The 23,617-nt window shown below is 41.3% G+C and overlaps 1 long non-coding RNA gene across 1 annotated transcript in view; it reads left to right on the top strand.

Moving 5' to 3' along the window:
- Positions 1-6,346, top strand: part of LOC140607911 (uncharacterized) — a 66,944-nt gene extending 60,598 nt beyond the window's left edge. Inside the window, exons 6-7 of the long non-coding RNA XR_012009832.1 lie at positions 1,709-1,903; positions 5,839-6,346. This is a non-coding gene — a long non-coding RNA (uncharacterized lncRNA). The remainder of the gene's footprint in view (positions 1-1,708; positions 1,904-5,838) is intronic.
- The last annotated feature ends 17,271 nt before the right edge of the window (positions 6,347-23,617 follow it).

Below are 23,617 nucleotides of genomic sequence, written 5' to 3' on the forward strand. Positions count from 1 at the left end.
TGTGCCAGTCGAGGTCCATTCAGGAGAAAGAAACCACACGGTAATCTCGACAGGGCGAGTTTAATAGAAGTATTAACTCTAAGAGGGGATTATCTACTGAGGGGTAGAGAGAACCCTGAAGAACACAGGAAAAGAAGGTATGGGGATGGTCACTACCCCCAGGGCTGAGTGAGAGCATCTAAAAAAGGAAGAAATCTGAAAGGGGGTGCCTTACAACCATAGCAACAAGGAACACCTTCCCAGAACTTGGGTCATAGTCTATCAGTGGTGGAGAATGATATATGAAGGGATAAAGAAGATATGATTCTCTTTCCTGGAAAATTCTTGCATTTGTACCTACACCTTAGTCAGGTCAGGATGACATAGTTTCCCTAATGCTAATTCCATGTGATATAATGAAACTCATATAGATATTTAAATAATTATAATGTCAATGTAATTCTTACACTTCAGAAGAAAAAAACTGTTAGGGCGGCCCCACTATAAATATTCAGTGAGGTAAAAAGCTGTTGTAAGATATCAGATTTTGTTCCTACAAAATTCCAATAATCAATTTTCTCTCTCTCTTTTTTTTTAAAAGATTTTATTTATTTATTTGAGAGCTTGTTTGGAGGTTCTAGCAGGGGAGCGCAGCTACTCGTATACCCTTGACCGAAGAACGGTCCTCCTCTATCGGGGATGGTCGTCCTCTTCGACCGAGCGCGCAGCTTCGGGAGGGACGCACATGGAGCGGTGAGGGAGGAAGGGGACACCCGCCTAGCCAGCCAGATCAGCCGAATCAACCCTGGCGATCAATGGGGTGACAGATGTCGCAGCCAGATCGCCCTCACATCCTTATTTATTTATTTGAGAGAGAGAGTGAGAGAGAGCATGAGCGGGGACAGGGGAGAGGGAGAAGTAGGTTCTCTGCTGAGTAGGCCGCCCGACATGGTGCTCGATCCCAGGACCCTGAGATCATGATCTGAGCCAAAGATAGACAGTTAACCGACTGAGCCACCCAGGCGTCCCCATCAATCAATTTTTGTTGCCAATAACTAATTTTCTGTGTTTATGATTCTTAAAAAAAAAACACCTTTATTTTTCTACCTCTAGTAAAGCATTTAAAAGATTTAGTAAAACAAAAACAACAAACCCCTAGGTCTTTGACAACTACTCTTGTTCAGTACTGGTTCTTAAATGTATTTTCTCTTCCTTGTGACCATGAAATAAGCAACCTGAAATTGACAGACTTTGGAATCCATTTTCTTTTCTTTCTTTCTTTCTTCTTTCTTTCTTTCTTTCTTTCTTTCTTTCTTTCTTTCTTTCTTTCTTTCTTTCTTTCTTTCTTTCTTTCTTCTCTTCTTTCTTTCTTTCTTTCTTTCTTTCTTTCTTTCTTTCTTTCTTTCTTTCTTTCTTTCTTTCTTCTTTCTTTCCCTTTCTTTTTTTTTTTTGAAGATTTTGTTTTGAAATAATCTCTATACCCAACATGAGGCTCAAACTGACAATCCTGAGATCAAGCGTTGTAGGCTCCACCCACTGAGCCAGCCAGGCGCCTGGAGAAATCATTTTTCTTATAAATCCCATTGATCAGAACAGAAGACAGAATTGTTACTCTGAGTTATTTCACACAGAAATTATTTTTTCTGGCTGCTATTTTTTTTTAAACATTCCTCTAACTGCCAATTTCATGTCTTGGAAACACTGACATTTAGTTCAGTTTTGTATGCAGGTGGGGGTGTTTGCCCAATGCCGAGTTTCTGGAAAGAGTCATTTCCACACAGTGCGCACACACGAAAGGCGCTGAAAATGCTCAGAGGTGAATGCAGTGCTGCAGAGTGGCGAGTAGCATGCTAGGTTTGGAACCAAAGGCTTTGCATTGGAACTCCAGGCTTTTGGCTTAAACATGTATGCTGCCTGGGACCAGGTAAGTAGACTATTTGAGCCTGTTTCCTTACCAATGAAATTAGGTTGGTACTTAACCATGTTTGCTGTGATAATTCAATAGACACGAAAGGTTTACTATTGAGTCAAGCATATTAGGTACTTAGTAAAACTTATGAATATCTAGATCTATTCTAGGAAATATTTGTCCAAAAAATGTAATTACTTTTGTGTTAATAGGTTAATAGGATTACTTATTCAACATCTTACCAAAATATGGGCTTCAGATTTGCCATTTTGTAGCTCATGTCCCAAGGGAATTGTGTGTGAATATGGTATTAAATTAATAGAAAAGGTGTATGCTGAATAAACCTACCCACAACTATTTTTATTCATGCTAAGCCTCCTAAGCCCAATTCAGCACAAAGACAAGAGAGTTAGAGCTATAGTTTTTGCTACTCCTTGACTGTTCACTTGCTTTTGCTCTAAGTCACCATCTGCAAAACTGTAACAGAAGCACTTTGTTTATAAGATCTCTTCTTCCTCCTCTGTTGGTTTGCTTACTTGGTCAGTAAAACACTGAGCTTCTTCCCCATACCCGGCACAGACTAGACCATGTGGATTCAAAAGTAGATAATACATAGCCTCAGGGAGCTTAGATTTTAGTGATAGAAACAGACATCTGAGGCCAATAGCACAGTACTCTTGTGGTAAGAGCCACCCTGGAGCTCTGGAGACATGGAAGAAGACAGGACTATCTTTGCCCTGAACTCTAAGAAAGGTTTCATAAATACCAAGACATTTCAGTTGTATCTTGAAGAATGAGCACAAGGAGAAAGGCATTTCAGGCAAAGAATGAAGCCTATACTTAGCTACGGGATCCTAGAGATCCTGATATTACCCAGCAATGAGAGGCTGCTCAGAGTGGTTGAAGAATAGGGTGTATGGTATGAAGGGATGAGGCTGAGGAGGCTGACTAGAGCTGGTGTGCAAAGAGCTTCGTGTGCACACCGGGGGCTACAGTCTATGCAATGAGAAGCGCTCAGAGGTTCTCCATGGGGGAGTGCAATGAGCAAATATATTTTTTTAAGATTTTATTTAATATTTATGAGAGACACAGAGAGGAGAGAGAGAGAGAGAGAGGCAGAGACATAGGCAGAGGGAGAAGCAGGCTCCCTGCAGGGAGCCCAATGTGGGACTCCATCCCAGGACCCCAGGATCATGCCCTGAGCCAAAGGCAGACACTCAACTACTGAGCCACCCAGGTGTCCCCAAATGTGGGTTTTAAAAAGCTTATTCTAAACCTTCAGATAGGAAGAATTACAAATTTTGTCATAAACTGACATTTCCTATTAACTTTGAAATGCACATATTCACTTAATCAGCACATGTATAAAGATCTATAAAAATATATTTATGGTAGCATTATTTATAATGGTAAAAACCTAGAAAACAATTGATATGTTCAACAAGAGTGAACAGGTAAAAATAAAATACAGTTGGTCCTTGAACAATGCAGAGATTAGAGACATCAACACCCCCATGCAGTCAAAAATCCACGATAACTTTTGACTCCCTCAAAACTTACCAAGAGCCCACTGTTGACCAGAAGTCTTACTGGTAACATAACCAGGTGATCAACACATATCTTATATATGTTATGTACTGTGTTCTGAACACAACACCTCACTTTTGCTTAATTTTTTTTGTATTTCTAGGCTACATAGTTTGTCTGCAAGTTTTTTCAAATTGTCACAAATCTCCAAAAAGTTTTCCAATATACTTGTTGAAATAAATCTATGTGTATGTGGACCCAAGCAGTTCAAACCCATGTTGTTCAAGGGCCAACTGTAAGGACATACATAGACAATGGAATACGATGTGGCTCTTTGTTTATTTTACTTTTTAAAAAGATTTTACTTTTAAGTAATCTCTATATCCAATGTGAGGCTCAAACTTACAACCCCAAGATCAAGAGACACATGCTCTACCAACTGAGCCAGCCAGGTACCCCACTATGTGGCTCTTTAAAGAAAAAAATTACACTTCTACATTTTGGTCTGGAAGGTGGGCCCAGATATGCTAAGATTTTTTTTTTTTTAAGTTTTAGAATAGTATGGGTGGCATATTACCATTCTGTAAAAATAAAATATTAACCTTAGTTATTAACTGTTGCATTTATACATATGCCCATGTGTGCCTAAAACCTTACCGGATAGATAGAAAGGAAACCATTCTCAATGATACATTAATATTTTGTTTAATATCCATTTCTAATGTTTTCTTTTTTCAATTGGTAAAATATATTACACATATAATATTCCAAAAAAAATCTTAACTTTAAAGGAACTTCCAATCTTTGAGTGGAACATGATAGACTCTGTAGGAACAGTATCAGAATCCTAGAAACAGAGTGACTACATGGTAAGAGTGCAGCTCAGTGATATGGGTGCAGACACTGCCTGACTTCCCATCCCCAGTTCCACCATTCACTGCTAGTGAGGCCAGTTACCTCTTTACTTCATACTTGGGTTTACTCCCAGCTGCAAACAGAGATAGCCATCGTGCCTACCCTCCAGGGCTCTGTGATGAGTCCATGATAAAGCATCTGTAAAGTCTAAGAGGAGTGCCTGGCATGCAGTAAATGCTCTGAATGTTAGCTAGTGCTTTTTGCAAATAATGCTAATTGTTTTTCCTTCTCAATATTTAGTCTCTTCTTTCTTTTTTTAGATTGATTGATTTATTTATTTATTTATTTATTTATTTATTTATTTAGAGAGAGAGATAGTTGGGAGAGGTGGAGGGAGAGAGAAACTTTAGCCGACTCCTTGCTGAGCTTGGAGCCTGACACAGGGCTCAATCTGACAACCCTGAGATTGTGACCCTAGCTGAAATCAAGAATTGGGTGCTTAACCAATTGCACCACCCAGCGGCCCCTTTGTCTCATTTCTAGTTCTTTTCATATACTCTCAGAGCTCTTGCTTTAGTTTTTCTTTGCTTTACTTAAGATTCACTTAAATGACTTCGATAAAAGTAGAGTTTATTATGAGGACACAGCTGAGTATCCAGTGTTTTACCTCCACAGAGGGGAAGGCTCTGCCAGAAAGGAGTTTCTCCCAGGATCACACCCTGAGCTGAAGGCAGAAACTCAACCACTGAACCACCCAGGTGTTCTGCTTGTTCAACATTTAAAAATAATCTCTGTAATTCACCATATCAAAAAATTAAAAGAAGCCATATGATCATCTCCAATATGCAGGAAAAACTTGACAATGTTCAACACCATTCTCAGTTTTAAAACTGAGAGAAATAGAAAGGGACTCTTATCAATCTGATAAAGAACATCTGCAAACACCTGCACCTAACATCACACTTAATGAGGAACACAGATACTTTCCTCTCAGGATTAGATAGGCAAGGATGTCTGCTTTCACTACTCCTATCAAACACTGTGCTAGAGGTTGTAGCCAGTGCAATAAAGCAAGAAAAAGAAAAAAGAAGAGTTTGGAAACAAATAATTCCTTTTCTATTTGCTGATGACATAAGTGTTTATGTAAAAAATCTCAACAAATGTTATAGGTCTCCTAGAACCATAAGTGAGTATGTCAAGTTGCAGAACACACAGTCAATGCAGAAAAATCATATTTTCATGTACTAGGGTATTATTTTTCTATTGTTGCATAACAAATGGCCACAAATTTAATGGGCTGAAACAATAGAAACTTAACATCTTAAAGTTTCCATGCGTTCAGAATCTAACTGGTTAAATGCTCCAAGCTCTGCTCCAATCTCTGCTCCAAGCTCTGAGCAGGCTGAAATGAAAGTTTGAGCAGGGGCTGTAATCTCAAGTAAGGCTCAGGATCCTCTTTCAAGCTCCTTCAGGTTGTCAGCAGATTCACTTCCTTGCACAGAACCCTCAGCTCCTAGAGCCCACCCCTTTCTGGGGCAGATCACCTCATTGCTTGTTTTCTCTTTCAGGGCTTTCAGGAAAGCATCTAACTTCTCTCTTGCCTGATCTGTAGACTCTCTTTGAAAGTGCCCACCTGATCACATCAAGCTCACCTGGGACGATCTCCCTTTTGAGTAACTCAAAGTCAAGTGATTAGAATTATAATTATATCTGCAAGATGTCTTCACCTTTGCCTACTGATAGAAATGATCTGCCGGCACTCAACATGAGGGGAACATACAGAAGGTGGATGTCATAGGTTTATGTTAGAATCCTGCCTCTGTCAACTAGCAATAAACAATTGTAAATTGAGCTAAAAGACAGCTCTACTTTCAAAATCGCCAAAAATCATGAAATACCTAGGGATCCCTGGGTGGTGCAGCGGTTTGGCGTCTGCCTTTGGCCCAGGGCGCGATCCTGGAGACCCGGGATCGAATCCCACATCGGGCTCCCGGTGCATGGAGCCTGCTTCTCCCTCTGCCTATGTCTCTGCCTCTCTCTCTCTCTCTCTCTCTCTCTGTGACTATCATAAAAAAAAAAAAATCTTGAAATACCTAGATAAGACTCTAACAATAAATGTACAAGATTGCATGTCAAAAACAGCAAAACAATTAATATTGCTAAAATGGCACTTCTTTTCAAAAATTGGTCTATAGATTCAATGCAATAAAAAAAATCCTAGCAGGATGTTTTGGTTGTTGAAATTGACAAGATGGTTCTAAAATTTATATGGAAAGGCCAAGGAACAAGAATAAACATTTTTTTAAAAGAACAAATTTAGAAGAGTCCTTGTACCTTATTTTAAGACTTGCTATATAGCTACTATTACTAAACCACTGTGGTATTGAGGAAAACATAAATACAGTGATCAGTGGAACAAAAAGTTCAGAAACAGACTCATGGATACATGGCAAATGGATTTGCAGCAAATGTGCAAAGGCAATTCAATGGAGAAAGGACAGTCTTTGCAGAATAGAGTGCTGGAAAAACTGGACATCTACACAAAAAAAATCATTTTCAACTCATACTTTGAACAACATATGAAAATTAACCCCAGGGCAGCCCGGGTGGCTCAGCGGTTTAGTGCCGTCTTCAGCCCAGGGCATGATCCTGGGGACCCAGGATGGAGTCCCATGTCAGGCTTCCTGCGTGGAGCCTGCTTCTCCCTCTGCCTGTGTCTCTGCCTCTCTCTCTCTCTCTCTGTGTATCCCTCATGAATAAATAAATAAAATCTTAAAAAAAAAAAAAAGAAAACCTCAAACTGGTCATAGATCTAAATATGAAATCTAAAATTATAAAACTTCCAGAGGAAAACATAGGAAGAAATGTTCGTGACATTGGGTTAGGCAATTTTTTTTTTTGTATATATAACTTAAAAACAATTCATTTTAAGTTCAATAAATTGAACTTCATTCACATTAAGAATGTCTCCTCTTTCTTTCCTTTGAATTTCTTTTATTTATTTGACAGAGCACAAGCAGAGAGAACAGCAGGCAGAGGGAGAAGCAGATTCTCTGCTTAGCAGGGAGTCTGATGCAGGGCTTGATCCAAGGGCCCTGGGATCATGACCTGAGCTGAAGGCAAACCCTTAACGGACTGAGCCACCTAGGAGCTCAAGAAAGTCTCCTTTTTGAAAGACACTGTTAAGCTAACAAAAAGCAAGACACAGACTGAGAGAAAGTACTTGTAAGTAACCTAAGTAGCTTCACCAGTTATTGTAACCAGATTATATAAAGAACCCTTAAAACACACACACACAAAGAACCCTTGAAAGTGAATAATAAGAGCAACCCAATTAACAAACTGGCAAAAAGTTGTAAACAGACACTTTCCCAAAGAAGATATAAAGGTGGAATATGCGCAGATAAAAAGATGCTCAACATCATTTAGCAACTGGGAAATGCAAATCAAAATCACAATGAGATGCCACTACACCATTGACATTAAACGAAATAAAACACATAACACCAAGGGCTGACAAGGATGTGAATACAAGCTCTTGTAAGTTGCTGGTGAGAATCCAAAACCGTATAGCCACTTTGGAAAAAGAGTTTGGCAGTTTCTTTAAGGTTAAACATATTCTTACCTTGTGATCCAGCAATCACTCTCCTCAGTATTTACCCAAGTGAAATGAAAACTATGTTCATACAAAAACTTTAACCCAAATCTTTAGTGGCTTTGTTTGTAATGGCCCAAAACTGGAAACAGTCCAAAGGTCCATCCACGGTGAAATGGACAAATGAACTGTGGTACATCCATAAAACAGAATATTCCTGAACAATAAAAAAGAAGAAGCTACTAATACATACAATCCCTTGAATGAATCATAAAGGCATGATGCTGAAGGTCTCTAAAGGTCACATATGGTGTGATTCCGTTTGTATGTCACTCTTGAGAAGATAAAACCATAATGGAGAACATACTAGTGGCTGCCAAGGGTTAGATCTAGATGGTCAGTGTGTCTATAAATGAGCAGCATGACCGACATTAGCAGTGATGGAACAGCTCTGTGCTCCAATTGTGGTGCCAGTTACCCAAATATGGGCCTGTGTTAAGCACATGGAACTATACACTTTAAAAAGTCAAATTTACTGTGTAACCATTTAAATATTACCAAGAAAATTGTTGCCTCTGATGAGCAGGATTGATTGGAGGGGGAGAGTGGGCCAGGGCACTACTGTTTTTCATTACAGGGCCATCTTGTTTTAATTTCCCCTTTAACCAATTAGCTTGCATTACTTTGATAAAAATAGAAAATGGATGTATGAGAAGCTATAGTTCCTGTGCTTAAGTTGCAGCTTCACCATGCAGTAGCTGTGTGACATTGGGCAACTATCTTAACTTCTCTGGGCTTCAATTTCATCTCAAAAAGGGGGCAGTAAAAGTAACTCCCCACCCCCCCTTTTTTTTTCACAATTTTCAAATTTTTAAGTAATCTCTCTCTCTTTTTTTAAAAAAGATTTTATTCATTTATTCATGAGAGACACAGAGGCAGAAACATAGGCAGAGGGAGAAGCAGGCCCCATGCAGGAAGCCCGATGTGGGACTCGATCCTGGGACTCCGGGATCACACCCTGAGCCAAAGAGAGACGCTCAACTGCTGAGCCACCCAGGCATCCCTATTATTAAGTAATCTCCACACCCAACATGGTGCTCAAGCTTACAACCCTGAGATCAAGAGTCACATACTCTACTAAGTGACCCAAGTCACATACTGAGCCAGCCAAGTGACCCAAGAGTAACTGCCTTTTCATTAGAATTAAATATGATGAAACTCACACAGTTTTTAGAAAAAGACAGGCCACGAGTGAGCACTTAGTCAACTGGCTATTAGAAGATAATGAATTGTTACTATCCTAATTGTATTATTATAATAATAATGATTATAAATTGCTAAATATGAATGTATTAGCAAGCCAGCGTGTTATTCCTTTCAGATTCTTTCTTTCTTTATTTTTTTTTAAGGTTTTATTTATTTATTCATAAGAGTGTGCAGGTAGAGGGAGAAGCAGGCTCCACATAGGGAGCCTGACGTGGGACTTGATCCCAGGTCTCTAGGATCAGACCCTGGGCTGAAGGTGGCGCTAAACCACTGAGCCACCAGGGCTGCCCCAGATTATTATTATTTTTTTTAATTTTTATTTATTTATGATAGTCAGAGAGAGAGAGAGAGAGAGGCAGAGACAGGGGCAGAGGGAGAAGCAGGCTCCATGCACCGGGAGCCGGACGTGGGATTCGATCCCAGGTCTCCAGGATCGCCCCTGCGCCAAAGGCAGGCGCCAAACCGCTGCGCCACCCAGGGATCCCCAGATTATTTCTTAATTTAACTAAAGTAGCAGAATTCCTTTGATGCTTTGTAATGGCTCATTTGGGGATATATTTTTAGGTTTATATCCTGTACTTCCCAATTCCAAAAGATATGAAATCTATCTTATAATCTGATGAATCACAGTCATGGTTATTTGATAACAAATACCTAAAACATTGGGCAGGTCTCCGGTGACAAGACTTATGAATGACTCTACTTCCATAAATGCCTTCTATTTCTGGTCATTTATTCCTAACAATTTTTTTTAGAGAGAGAGAGAGACAGTGCACATGTGAGCAGCAGGAGGGGGGCAGAGAAGAGGGGGAAGAAAACCTCAAGCAGACTCCATACCCAGCTTGGAGCTGGACACGGGGGGGGGGGGGGCTCCATCTTATGACCCTAAGACCATGACCTGAGGCGAAATCAAGAGTCAGATGCTCAACCAACTGAGCCCCCAGGCGCCACTATTCCTAACAATTTACAACAACAGTATTCTCAGGGAAAATCTATAAAACTGTAGGTCTTTACTTACTGTTACAGTTACCCATTACACTGACTTATTCTTTAGGATAATTTTTTTTTCAGAAAATAAAAAAAAATAGATCTCTATCGGTGCGATGATATTTTGTAGCCTCTTAAGAATTGCATTTTCCTGCTGACAAGGATGATGTCCATGCTGTCAAAGGGCCCATCACCTCTTTCGGAGGCCTGCTCTGCCCCCTTCCCTCCACGTACCCTCCTTGGTGGATGCCCAAAGGAACACGGCTGACAAATAGCTCAAGCCACGGGCGCTTCTCACTCATGGAGCTGAGGAATCCTCCACGAAACCCACAGGGGACCGTGTCAGGAGAGATTGTAATTTGTGTCTGTCTCTTGCTGCTGTGAATACTTTTCCTCCTCTCTGTTCCAAGGAAGCAAGAGTCTGCCTTTCATTGCTGCAGGGGTTCATTAACGGTTTGGGGGATGCTGAGCCAAAAGCAGAAATGCCAGGCATCCAGCAGAGCGTCCCCACCCATTTTTTTTAAAGATTTTTATTTATTTATTTATTCATGAGAGAGAGAGAGAGGCAGAGGCAGAAGCAGGCTCCACGCAGGGAGCCCGACATGGGACTCGACCCTGGGACTCCAGAATCATGTCCTGGGTTGAAGGCAGGCGCTAAACCGCTGAGCCACCCAGGGATCCCCCCACCCCATTTTTGATGGGGGGTGCCCTGGGCTTTCAGAGGTGAGGAACTAGACTGAGGAAGGTTTGAGAGGGGCAGAAGCGAGAGAGAGAGATGCTTCGAGCTTCCCCCCAAACAGGCAAGGGTGGTAGCCGGGGTATTTCTGCATTTAGCAGATACCCCAAAGGCACCAGCCCCAAGGGGTGTGGGTGTGTGAGTGGAGGTGGAGTACGAATATGGAGAATGGGTGCAGAGCCCATGCTGCATGGGTGCAGCAGTGAGAGTCCCCGGGGTGGGCATCGCGGACAGCGTTGTGGGTTGTGGTAAGGGCCACTACTCTGGGTGCTGGCTCACCTCGGAGGACAGTGCAGATGCTCTGGCACCCAGATCTGACCCCTTGTAGATGCTTTCCATCCTCTTAGATTTGAGCATTCTGACTGGTAACTCCTGGCAGGTTTCTTTAACAAGGCACTTAAAAACAAAACAAAACAAAAGCAAAGGAATTAGCTGGTAAGAAGCAAAGAACAGTGTGGCTTAGCCATACAGATTTAATAAATGTGTAATTTAAGCCTATAAACTAAACTAATCCGTGACTTTATATTACACAGGTGTGGTCCTATTTTTACTGCCAATTCCCTCCTCTAGTGGAATTAATAGCTTTCTCACTTTCTTCTTTTTCGTTTTCATTTTTGTTTTGAGTTAATTCAGTGGTTTATTATTTTGGTTAACTCTTTGAAGAACTAATCATTGGCTTATCTTTTCTATTTATTTAAGTCTCTAATTTGTTAAGTGCTATCCCAGTGAACAATGCTTGACTACTTTGTTTCTTTTCTAAATCTTTCAGTTGAGATCTGTTTTATACCTTCCTTTTGCCTTCTTCTTTATTTTTCTTTCTTTCTTTCTTTCTTTCTTTCTTTCTTTCTTTCTTTCTTTCTTTTTTTTTTTTTTTTTTTTTTTTTATTCAAGAGAGAGCTTGAACAGGGTTTGGGGGATGAGGAGCAGAGGGAGAGGGAGAAAATCTTTTTTTTTTTTTTTTTATTCATGAGAGACACACAGAGAGGCAGAGACACAGGCAGAGAGAGAAGCAGGCTCCATGAGGGGAGCCTGATGTGGGACTCGATCCCAGGACCCTGGGATCACGACCTGAGCCAAAGGCAGGTGCTTAACCATGGAGCCACCCAGGTGTCCCTGAGAGAAAGAATCTAGAGTAGGCTCCATGCCCAGTGTGGAGCCCAAGGCTCACAGCCCTGAGATCATGACCTGAGCCGAAATCAGGAGTCGGACACTTAACCAGCTGAGCCACCCATGCGCCTTCCTTTTTGCCTTCTTCTTCATATACTTATTTAGAGAAATATATTTTCTTCTAAATAACATTTTGCATTGATGAATTTTGATGGGTGGAGTTTGTGTTTGTAAAATAAGATGTTTTAACTTTTGTGGGCTTTCTCTGTAACTCTGGTGTTACTGTGGGGAGTGTTTTAAATTCTATGGGGATATTAGTTAAGGCTCTTCTGGGTACTGGATCACTTAGGTAACAGTGTAGAAGATTGGAAGGATCCTGGGGCAGCTCTTCATAGCATAGGAAGAGATGGGTGCCTGGCTGGCTCAGTCGGAGGAGCATGAGACTCTCGATCTCGGGGTTGTGAGCTCGAGCCCCACGTTGGGTGTAAAGATTACTTAAATAAATAAATAAACTTAAAAAAAAAACAAAAACAGTAAAGGAATTACTGATCAGCTAGGTCCTGGGATGCAGATGCCTGGCGGCCCAGCCAGGGCCTCGTGGGACCCAGCTAGGAAATCCAGTCGAGCCTCTGGATCTCTCTGTGGCAGGTTTCGGATCCTGGGAGAGAAAATCTGTAGACCTGGCTTGGGCCAGGTGTCCATTTCCTGGCCCAGTGGGAGGATACAACACAGAAATGACCCCTGTGGAGCCACTGTCTGAGCATCACTGGGGCTCCCAGAACAGAGAAGTGTGGTGTGGGCAGCTACCCCTGTGTACCCAGTGACTGTCACTTCCTAGCAAGGAATCTGGCCAGTAACTTCTCTCAGTTCAATTTTCTCATCTGTAAAATGAGGATCATAATAATACCAACAACTTCATAACTTATGGTGAAAATTAAGTGAGTTGATATTTGTAAACACACACAACAGTGCCTGTCACCTAACACTGTCTACATGTTTGCTGTTGTATCTCTAAGTTTATCTACATATGTCCTGTCTATTCTATTTGCTTGAAACTTCATAACCCAATACACGGTTAGTTGGAGTGCAAGAAAGATTCATATACATTTTTATTTTATTTTATTATTTTTTAAAGATTTATTAATTTTTTAAAAAAAGATTTTTATTCATTTGAGAGAGAGCGAGTGAGCAAGAGAGCACACAAGCAGGGGGAGCAGCGGAGGCAGGGGGAGAAGCAAGATCCCCACTGAGCTGGGAGCCTGACTCGGGGCTCCATCCCAGGACCCTGAGATCATGACCTAAGCTGAAGCTCAACTGACTGAGCCACCCAGGCACCCTATATACATTTTTAAAAGTTAGATTCCCTAGTTTTGTATCTAGTTCTCTGAAACCCTTTGTTATTTCTATCTGACTGGTGGTACTGTTCGTTCAGCAACATGATATTTTTACCACCTTCTTGTTTATTTGATCTGCTAAATTCTGAAAGCAGGGTGCTAGGGAATCCCAAGTTTTATTTATTTCCTCTTGGATGACTGTCATCTTTTCATTTATATATTTTGTTGTCACAAAATGTGTGGCACCTAATGAATATCGCTGTGTTGTCATTACTCACTGTGCCTTTTATCATTCTAACGTGCCAATGTTGATATTTCCTTGGCTTTTGTTTAAGTTCTATCAGAGATCATGATTTTTTTTTTTTTTCAGAGATCATGATTAAGATGCCTGCCTCTCTTCCATTTACATGGGCTTTAATTTTAGCTTACCTTTTCTCTTTTCTTTTTTTTTTTTAATTTTTATTTGTTTATGGTAGTCACACACACAGAGAGAGGCAGAGACACAGGCAGAGGGAGAAGCAGGCTCCATGCACTGGGAGCCCGACGTGGGATTCGATCCCGGGTCTCCAGGATCGTGCCCTGGGCCAAAGGCAGGCGCTAAACCGCTGCGCCACCCAGGGATCCCTCTTTTCTCTTTAAATACGTCTTTGGACATAATCCAAATCCATCAAATCCTTGGGTTGTTTTTTTTTTTCCCCTTAATATTTATTTATTTATGGGGGGATGGGCAGAGGGAGAGAGAATCCTCAAGTGGACTCCCTGCTGAGCGGGGGGAGCCTGATGCAGGGCTCCATCCCTGGACCCTAAGACCAAGGCCTGAGCCAAAAGCGAGTCTGACACATAACAGACTGAGCCACGCAGGTGCCCTGGGTTGGGTCTTGCTTTTTTAATTCACTCAGTGACTCTTTTAAGAGATTTGGTGCACATTGTAACTGTCACATGGCACTACATTTCCACTTGGTGTGTCTTACTTTGTTGCGATGGTCTTTAGGTAACTGGCTGTCAGCTGGCCCTGCGGCCGCGTTGTCCCAGTGCTGGCTCTGTTTGGCCGTGCAGCACCCGGACGCAGAACGCACCCTGCCTCTGTACACACCCCCCCACACTTGCACACACCCCCTAAGCTCCAGCCGCACTGCCTCACTTTCCACATCCCTGAATGCAGATTCTCTCCCCTCTGCTGGGAATTCCCGCCCCCTCTTTCTTTGCCTGGCTAACTCTTCCTTTATCCCTGAAATTTAGGGTTAAACATCCCCTGAGAAGCTTTCTCTTTCTTAGTCTGGGGCAGGTGGCCCGTCCTTGCCTTCCTATATAGTTTGAATAGAACCCCATGACACCCGCTGCCTCTTTGTCTGCTTATCCATCTTCCCCGCAAGCCTGCGAGCAGCCAGAGGGCCGGGGTGGTAAGCCTGACCTCTGAATGCCACCTCCTAGATTGGGTCTTGGCTCACAGGAGGCGCTCAATAGATGGCTGCCAAATAAATAAATGAATGAGACATCAATCTTGGTATTTATGGATTTTAAAATGGTTTGGGACACCGGGCTGGCTCAGTTGGTAGAGCATGCGACTCTTGATCTTCATGTCATGAGTTCAAGCCCTGTGTTGAGCATAGGGATTACTTAAATAAAATAAAATAAAAAATAAAATAAAATGGTTTGAAGTTTTTTTTGAGGGCTAGTGGGTGTCACTTTCTTCTTCCTTATCTTTGTTAAATCATAAATATTGTTGCTTTGAAATCTTTTTAGTTTCTTCTTAAAATACCCTGTTATTTTATGCTGTATTTTCCTTAAGACAAAAGATAATAATTTATACCATCAAACTTTCCCCATTAGTCATACTGACAAATTACTCTTCTGAGTCTACCTTTGAAATGCAAATTAAATTGTCCATTTTTAATGATCCTTGAAATGAATGATTTTAATGGTAGCCCTTTCTGTTCTTGAGGATTTACAAATGTTGTTCTTCTACTGTCAAAGCAGAACAAATTGACAGGGTAACTGACCTGGGATGGTAATGCTTGGTCCTAAATTGCTCCATAAATGTCTTCCCTGATTTTTCACTTGTAGAATTGAGGCATTCTTGTCTTGATATCTCTGAACAGCAGCTGCCTTACTCTGCTGGTTGTGGCAATTTCTAAAAAATATTGTTTAGTTGCAGAATGTAATGGTAGAGAAGATCCCATTTACAATATGACAAAGAAGAGAAACTATTCAGGAATAAATTAGGAAGATATTGCATCGTAAAACCTGAAATTCCATGTGCTGCCTGGATATTTTCGAGCCTCATGGGGACCCAAAGCCTTAGTGTAAGTTCTGCTCTTGCCAGATATGCCCCCCACCCAGTGGGAAAGGCTCCCCATGCTAATCCAGAGAAGCCAGTCACATTGTCCCATGGTAATCATAATCCCCCTCTTGTCACTACAAAACAGTGCCTCCCGCTGCACCTGCTGGGTCACTCTGCTCCCAGGTGCGGCTCCTCCATGGCCCTGCATGGCGTGGTTGTCCTGCCCTAGGCTGTGAATGCATGTGACTAATGAGCCACCATCCATCTCATCCATCCAGTGCTGGTATTGTGTGGCCACCAATAAAACACTATTTAGGGCATAGAATCCTTCCTTCACCAGTGGGGTAGATAGGACATGATCAGAACAGACACGTGCAGAAACAGTATGAGAAAAGTTTTAGAGGCATCTGGGTGGCTCAGTGGTTGAGTGTCAGCTCAGGTTGTGATCCTGAGATTCTGGGTTCAAGGCCTGCATGGGGCTCCCAGCAGGGAGCCTGCTTCTCCCTCTGCCTATGTCTCTGCCTCTCACTCTGTGTCTCTTATGAATAAATAAGTAAAATCTTAAAAAAAGAAAGAAAAAAAGAAAAGTTTTAGAATCCTCCTGAAAGACACAAAAATCAGCTTCAGCAAAAATGAAAATGTCCCCTATTCTTGGATAGGATGACTCAACATTTTAAAGACGTCTGTTCTCCTAAGCTAATTTACAAATTCAGTGCAACCTTACCCAATAAGAATACCAACAAGCTATTTTATGGTTAGACAGTGTGACTCTAGAGTTTTTATGGAAAACAGCAGAGAATAAATGCTGTGAGGGCAGATTAGCCCTGGCAGACATCAAAATGCAGGATACAGCCTTTATAATTAACAATGTGGTGCTGGCAGGTGAGTGGAGAAGTGGACCATGGGAATAAAATGAAAAGCCCAAATTAGACTCAAACATACAGGGAAATTTAGTATATGACAAACATGGCATCTCAGATCTTTGGGTCAAAATGAACTTTTTAATAAATGGTGTTGAGAGCATTGCAAGGCCACTTGGGAAAAGACAAAATTAGATTTATATTTCATTCCACACTCAAAGCAAATTCCAAATGAATCAGGACTCTGAAGGCAAAAAAATAATACCATCCAAGTACTAGCAAATAAAATGAGGTGAATTCCTCTTTAAACTTGGGGTAGGAAAGGCTTTTCTCAACTATGACAAGGTCCAGTGGCAGTAAGATTGATAAATTTGACTGCATAAAAAAATTAAGTCAAGAGATGACTGATGAAGTAGGAGAAAATAATCACAACAGATGATACTACAAAGGGCAAATATCCTTAACGCATAGAGAATCTTTTGAAAATTGAGCGACAAAGGACTAAAAGTACAATAGAAAAATAGGAAGAGGTTAAATACAAACAATTCACAAAAAGAACATAAAAATTGCCCTTAAACGAATGAAATAATGTCCAGGCTTACTCGAAATAAATCACACTATGATGCCATTTCTCCCTTACTGATTGGAACAAATTTTTAAACATGACAGTATATTCAGTTGTCAGGGTGGGGGGAAATAGTCTCTTCTACTGCGGGTGGGCACACACCCTGACATAATCCTTCTGGGGAAAAACTGGGCAGTATCTAATAATACTATATATGCACCTTTACTTTTTTTTTTAATAGGCTCCATGCCCAGCGTGGAGCCCGATGCAAGGCTTGAATTCACAATCCGGAGATTGAGACCTGAGCTGAGATCAAGAGTCAGACGCTTAGCCAACTGAGCCACCCAGATGCCCCCACACTTTTATTTTTTGATGCAGGAATTCAGCAGTTCGACCTCTAGGACTCTGCTGTAGATAGGCCTCCAACAACATGAATTCATGTTGTTGCTCATGATTTCATGAATCATATAATTATGCATTGCAGCATTGGTTATAATTGTAAAACGTTGGAAACAATGTAATTGCCTTTATGCAGGAGATTGGCTGAATAAACTATGCTAAGTTCTTATCATGGAGAACTGTACAGATCTAAGAAAGAATGGGGAAGTGCTAGCGCTGTGACCTGGTACGGAGTGACTTCCAGGGCATATTATGAGGTGAGAAAAGCAAAGAACAAGCGCTAATCTGTAGGATGCTGAATTTCATGTAAGGAAGAAGGGATTATAAAAATATACATGGGGACTCAGTTGGTTAAGTGACTCTTGATTTTGGCTCAGGTCATGATCTCAGGGTTATGAGATCGAGACCCGTGTTGGGCTTCACACTCAGTGGGGAGTCTACTTGAGATTATTTCCCCTGCCACTGTTCTCTCTCTCTCAAATAAATAAATAAATCTTTTTTAAAAAATGCACATGGGGGGGATCCCTGGGTGGCGCAGCGGTTTGGCGCCTGCCTTTGGCCCAGGGCGCGATCCTGGAGACCCGGGATCGAATCCCACATCGGGCTCCCGGTGCATGGAGCCTGCTTCTCCCTCTGCCTGTGTGTCTGCCTCTCTCTCTCTCTCTCTGTGACTATCATAAATAAATAAAAATTAAAAAAAAAATAAAAAAAAATGCACATGGGGCACCTGGGTAACTCAGTTGGTTAAGCGTCTGCCTTTGGCTCAGGTCATGATCTCAGGGTCCTGGGATTCAGCCCTGCCATCAGGCTTCCTGCTCAGCAGGGAGTCTGCTTCTCCCTCTCCCTCTCCCCCTGCTTGTGCTTTCTCTCTCCGTCAAATACATAAATAAAATCTTTTTCAAAAAATGCATATGTATCTGTTCATTTGTCCAAAAGAAATAGAGTAGGAGTAAATCAGGAACTAAAGACACCAATTACCTATGAGAGAGAAGGATGAGAAAAAGGAAGAAAAGGGGGTGAATATAATCAGATATCAGGAACATAGAGAGTAACGTTTCTCTGAGTATACTTTTTGTATAGCTCTGACTCTTAGAACTGCAATAGAGTTTTATATACCCTTCAAATACCTAAAATGAAACAAACACCAACAAATCAACCTTAGGTATATCACAAAGGAACCACAGAATAGCACCAAAGAGGGTAGGCAAGAAAACAACTAACCTGGGTAGCTTTGATAACCAATATCTTTCCTGGATATCAACAGAAAGCTACATACATGCTATCGTCTTATTAGTAAATGTGTTTCTCACAGGTGTATGGATTAGCAATTCTGGAATTACTGTGGGTGTATACGAATTGAACAAATAAGTAAGGGTAGTTAAGGAAAGCCAGGTTTCTTCCCACTGGAGAAAGAAGTTTCAACCACAGGCTAGACTGAACCCCATAGCAGTGGATTCCAATCAGTATAAATTCATGATTTTAAACATATACACAGAAAGATAGATACAGAAATTCCCATGTGGCTGTGCATGTGTGGGTTAGTGTCTATACATACATGTGCTTCCTGGCTCTATTCAGAAGACCAAGAAGAAATGGCACCACATAACAGTGAGAACACCTAGCACCCCAATCTTGGTTTCTAAATACCATTCTCCAATAAAAGGAAGCAGAGATCTTTGGAGAAATGGTTAGTTCCAGGCCTGGGCAGGGAAAGTACAAGATGATCTTGGAACATCTTGTAATGTCAGAAGTAAGGAAGTGCTCACAAAAGAATGAGAGCTTGGGGATCCCTGGGTAGCGCAGCGGTTTGGTGCCTGCCTTTGGCCCAGGGCACGATCCTGGAGACCCGGGATCGAATCCCACATTGGGCTCCCTGCATGGAGCCTGCTTCTCCCTCTGCCTGTGTCTCTGCCCCTCTCTCTCTCTCTCTCTGTGACTATCATGAATAAATAAAATTTATTTAAAATTTAAAAAAAAAAAAAAAAGAATGAGAGCTTGTAGAAAGATCACAGACCTCAATCTGAAGGGGATCCTAATAGCCAAAGCTGCAACAATTTAATGTAGGATGAAAGCGAGAGAGAGAGAGGGAAAGAGAGAGAGAGAGAAACATGGATTTTAGCCTATAGAATAAAATAATACCTGCTCTTCTATATTGATAGAAATAATCAAACACATACATGGCAAGAAGGGACAGATATTCCTTACAGAAGAAGTCAAATAATAAATGTAAAAGAAAAGAGCGAAGTAGAAAAATCACCACTTGCTAACACATAGTTGTTATGGACAAGAACCATTGAACAAATGACTGCTGAAATTGGTGGGAGAGAGTTTGAGGGGGAACAGGGTATCGGAATCATCTGAAATCATCTCTCCCTGGGGAAAAGGTGGTCACTTTACAGTAGAGACAGTTGGGAGACACCACCTGAACCAAATGATCAAGGTTAACATCGCCAGTGAGAAGGCATTCTGACATAGCACATCTTCGTGTCGGCTACACTGAGAAGGACACAAGAGTGGTGCTCTTGCCCCAAACCCGTAACATTATTCTAGTCACGAGAAAACAGAAGACAAACCCACACTGAGAGATACTCCACAAAACAATTGGTTAGAACTTCAAATGTGTCATGGTCATAAAAGACAAGAGAAAAACAAGAAACTGTCACAGCCCAAAGGAGACTTAGAAGAAACACCCACTATTCCACTCAGGTTGTGATCTCAGGGTCATGAGAACGAGCCTGACGTCGGGCTTTGCACTCAGTGGGGAGTCTGCTCCAGATTCTCTCCTCTGCTCCTCCCCCCACTCGCGCTTTTCTCTCTCAAATCTCAAATAAATAAGTCTTAAGAAAAAGAAAAAAAAAAAGAACCACTAAATGTGACATGTGGAGTCCTGCATACGATGCTGGAATGGAAAAAAGTTGTTCATGGAAAAACTAGTGACATTTGAATGAGGGCCACGGTTTAGTTAATAGTATTGTTTTGGTGTAAATTGTCTGGTTTTGATCATTGCACTATGGTTATGTAAAGACTACGTGAGGCTCAGGCTCGCAGTAGGGAAAATTGGGTGGGGGGTTTATAGGAACACTGAACTATTTTTCCAACTTTTCTGCAAGTCTAAAATTAGTTCAGGGGGGATGGGTTACACAGGCGTGGGGATTCAGGAGGGCACTTATTGCAACCAGCACCATGTCATATGTGTGATCTCTAAATTCCCCACATGAAACTGATATCATGCTGTATGTTAACTAGCTGGAGTTTAATTAAAACTTGGGGAAAAAAAAAAGTAGGATTGTGCTTTGGGTAGAAGAAGGTGTGAAGAAAGAAAATGCATCTTTTTTTTTGTTGAGGACTAAAAAAGGTAATTTTGTCTTAAATCGAGGCTGGTTATTTAAAGAGGAAAACCTTAGGACAAGATCTTTGGAGAAATGTGATAAAGATTTGTGAAAAAGCAATTTAAAAAATATATGGTTAACTGACTTAGATTACAATAAATATATCAATGAGTTTTAATATCAAAAATAAGCCGATGCAAAATTAGAATTTGGTTTTTCTCTCTGTTGAAAAAACATTTTCTTAGGTTATTGGTCTGCTTTTTACAAGGAATTGTAAACACATGCTTTTCTTTACCTTTCACATAATCTGCCTAGAAAAACAAAGATTCTACATTTTGTCATTATTCAGTCTTTGATTACTGAGGGGAGAAAAACAGTCTATTGTACATTAAAAGAGCTAAGATTTTTAAACTAGTTAACTTTCTGTATTTGCCTGTGATGCCTTTCAATGCCGCTTTGGTTAAATGGATAACTAAGTTTATCCATTATCATCATAATGATCAGTGATCCTATTTAATCAAAAGTCCAGACCACCCCCAAATCAAATTCTAAAATAAAGTCTTATGATCTCAAAGAGGATCCCTAGAACAAGTCAAAGGATTTCTTCTCCTCATAGAAAACAGAGAGTAAATAGACTTATTTGGTATGTGGAATCACATGGGAAGCATCGTCAAATAAAGGATGCTAAACCTTATGAGATTATATTTTTTTGCAAACATAGGTTATTACAATAAATGTTCTAGAAATTATATGAAATAAAATAAAATTAGTTCAGAATTAAAAGCTAAAAAATATATTTAGGAACTAGACAGATAGATAGATGAACCAGTTGGGGTTTTAAAAAGTAATGATGGAGGGGCACCTGGGTGGCTCAGTGGTTAAGCGTCTGCCTTTGGCTCAGATCGTGATCCCGGGGTCCCAGGAAAGAGACCCGCATTGGGCCCTCCTAGGTCTCTGCTTCTCTCTGTATCTCTCATGAATAAATGAATAAAATCTTTTTTTTTTTTTTTAAAGTAAGAATGGAAAACTATATGTTCAGGGATCCTTTCTATAGTTGGCTGCTAGAGAAGTTTCTCTGAAGCTTTAGAACATTATAAAAACCGCAACATCCCGAAAGCAACAATGGAGAAATCCCAAAGGGTCAGGTCTGACGGGCCCTCTGAGAAGGGTACAGAATATCTTTCAGAAGTTCCCACCGGAGTGCAGGGATGCTGAGCATTTAGCCATTGGCTCTTGTCTCCCCTACTGAGACCAAGAGGGAAATTCACTCCCTCTGATTCTGGGCTGTCCTGTACCTCAGCGGGATGCTTCTCTACCCTTCACCTCCCCAGCATTGAGGAAGACCCAGGACAGGACGTGGACCGAACCACACAAGGCGATTCTGACTCGAGAGGAGCAGACCAGCACACTGCAGAAAACATCAGAGGAGGTAAGGGCTGCGATGCCAGCTCCCCAGGCCTCAGCAGAAAGAGAAGGAAATCCTATGCAGAGTCACTGTGGGAGGCAGAAATGACCCACACGGCAAGGAGTTGCTCTCTGCCACCAACCACATGAGCTTGGAAGAGGCCTCTGACTGCAGCTTTGTGAAACCCTAAGCAGAGGACCTAGCCACCCTGTGCCCAGATTCCTGCCCCCAAGAAACCGGGAGACAACAAATGAGTATTATTTTCAGCCTCCAATTTTATGTTCATTTGTTATATGGCAGCAGAAATGAAGACAATCACCTCATAGGAATGTGACTGGCCTTCAAAACTTAGAAGCAGGCCCAAGTAGCCACTGAAGCTAAATATACACCTACCCCATGATTCAACAATTCCAGGAAAAATGAGTACCACCACTAGGAGCCATGGATAAGGATGGGCGATGCATCACATCTGTGAGAATGGCTAGTGTCAGAAAGACAAGAGACCACAGTATCAGTGAGAGTATGGAGAAAAGGTAGTCTCGTGCACTGTTGGGGGGAACACAAATTGGTGCAGCCACTTTGGAAAACAGTATGGGGGTTCCTCTGAAAATTAAAAACAGAGCTGCCATGTGAACCAGCAATCCCATTTTCTTATGTTTGAAGGGAAGGAAAATGACCTTGAAGAGACGTCTCCACCCTGCCCCTCCCTCACACATTCACAGCAGCATTATTCACAATCACCAAGGCATGGAAACACTTGAGCATCCATCTATGGATAAATGGATGAAGCAAATATGGCATGCATATGTACACACAATGGAATATTACCTGGCCATAAAAAAGAAGGAAATCTTGCTATTTATGACAATATGGATGAATGGCTCTTGAGGGTATTATGCTAAGTAAAATAGAGAAAGACATATACCGCATAATCTCACTTATGTGTGGAATTTTTAAAAAATCCAGACTCATAGAAACAGACAGTAGAATGGTGGTTGCCGGGGGCTGGAAGGTGGGGAAACTGGGAGATGTTGGTCAAAGAGGACAAACCTCCAGCTATAAATTGGTTTAAGTTCTAGGGATCTCATGTAGAGCATGATGACTACAGCTAACAGTACTCTATTGTATGCATAAAAGTTCCCAAGAGAATAAATCTTAAATGTTCTCACCACACATACACAAAAATTGTAATGATCTGAGGTGATGGATGTGGAGGTGTTAACTACACCTATTGGGGTAATCAGTTTGCAGTGGATACTTATATCAAACCATCATGTTGTACATGTTAAACTTACACCATGTTGTGTGCCAACTGTGTCTTAATGAAACTGAGAGGAGGGACACCTGGGTGGCTCAGTGGTTGAGCGTCTGCCTTTGACTCAGGGCGTGATCCCAGAGTCCTGGGATTGAGTCCTGCATCGGACTCCCGGCAAGAAGCCTATGTCTCTGCCCTCTGTGTCTCTCATGAAAAAATTAAAAAAAA

This window comes from Canis lupus, chromosome 17 (genome assembly GCF_048164855.1).
Source record: "Canis lupus baileyi chromosome 17, mCanLup2.hap1, whole genome shotgun sequence".
NCBI lineage: Eukaryota > Metazoa > Chordata > Mammalia > Carnivora > Canidae > Canis > Canis lupus.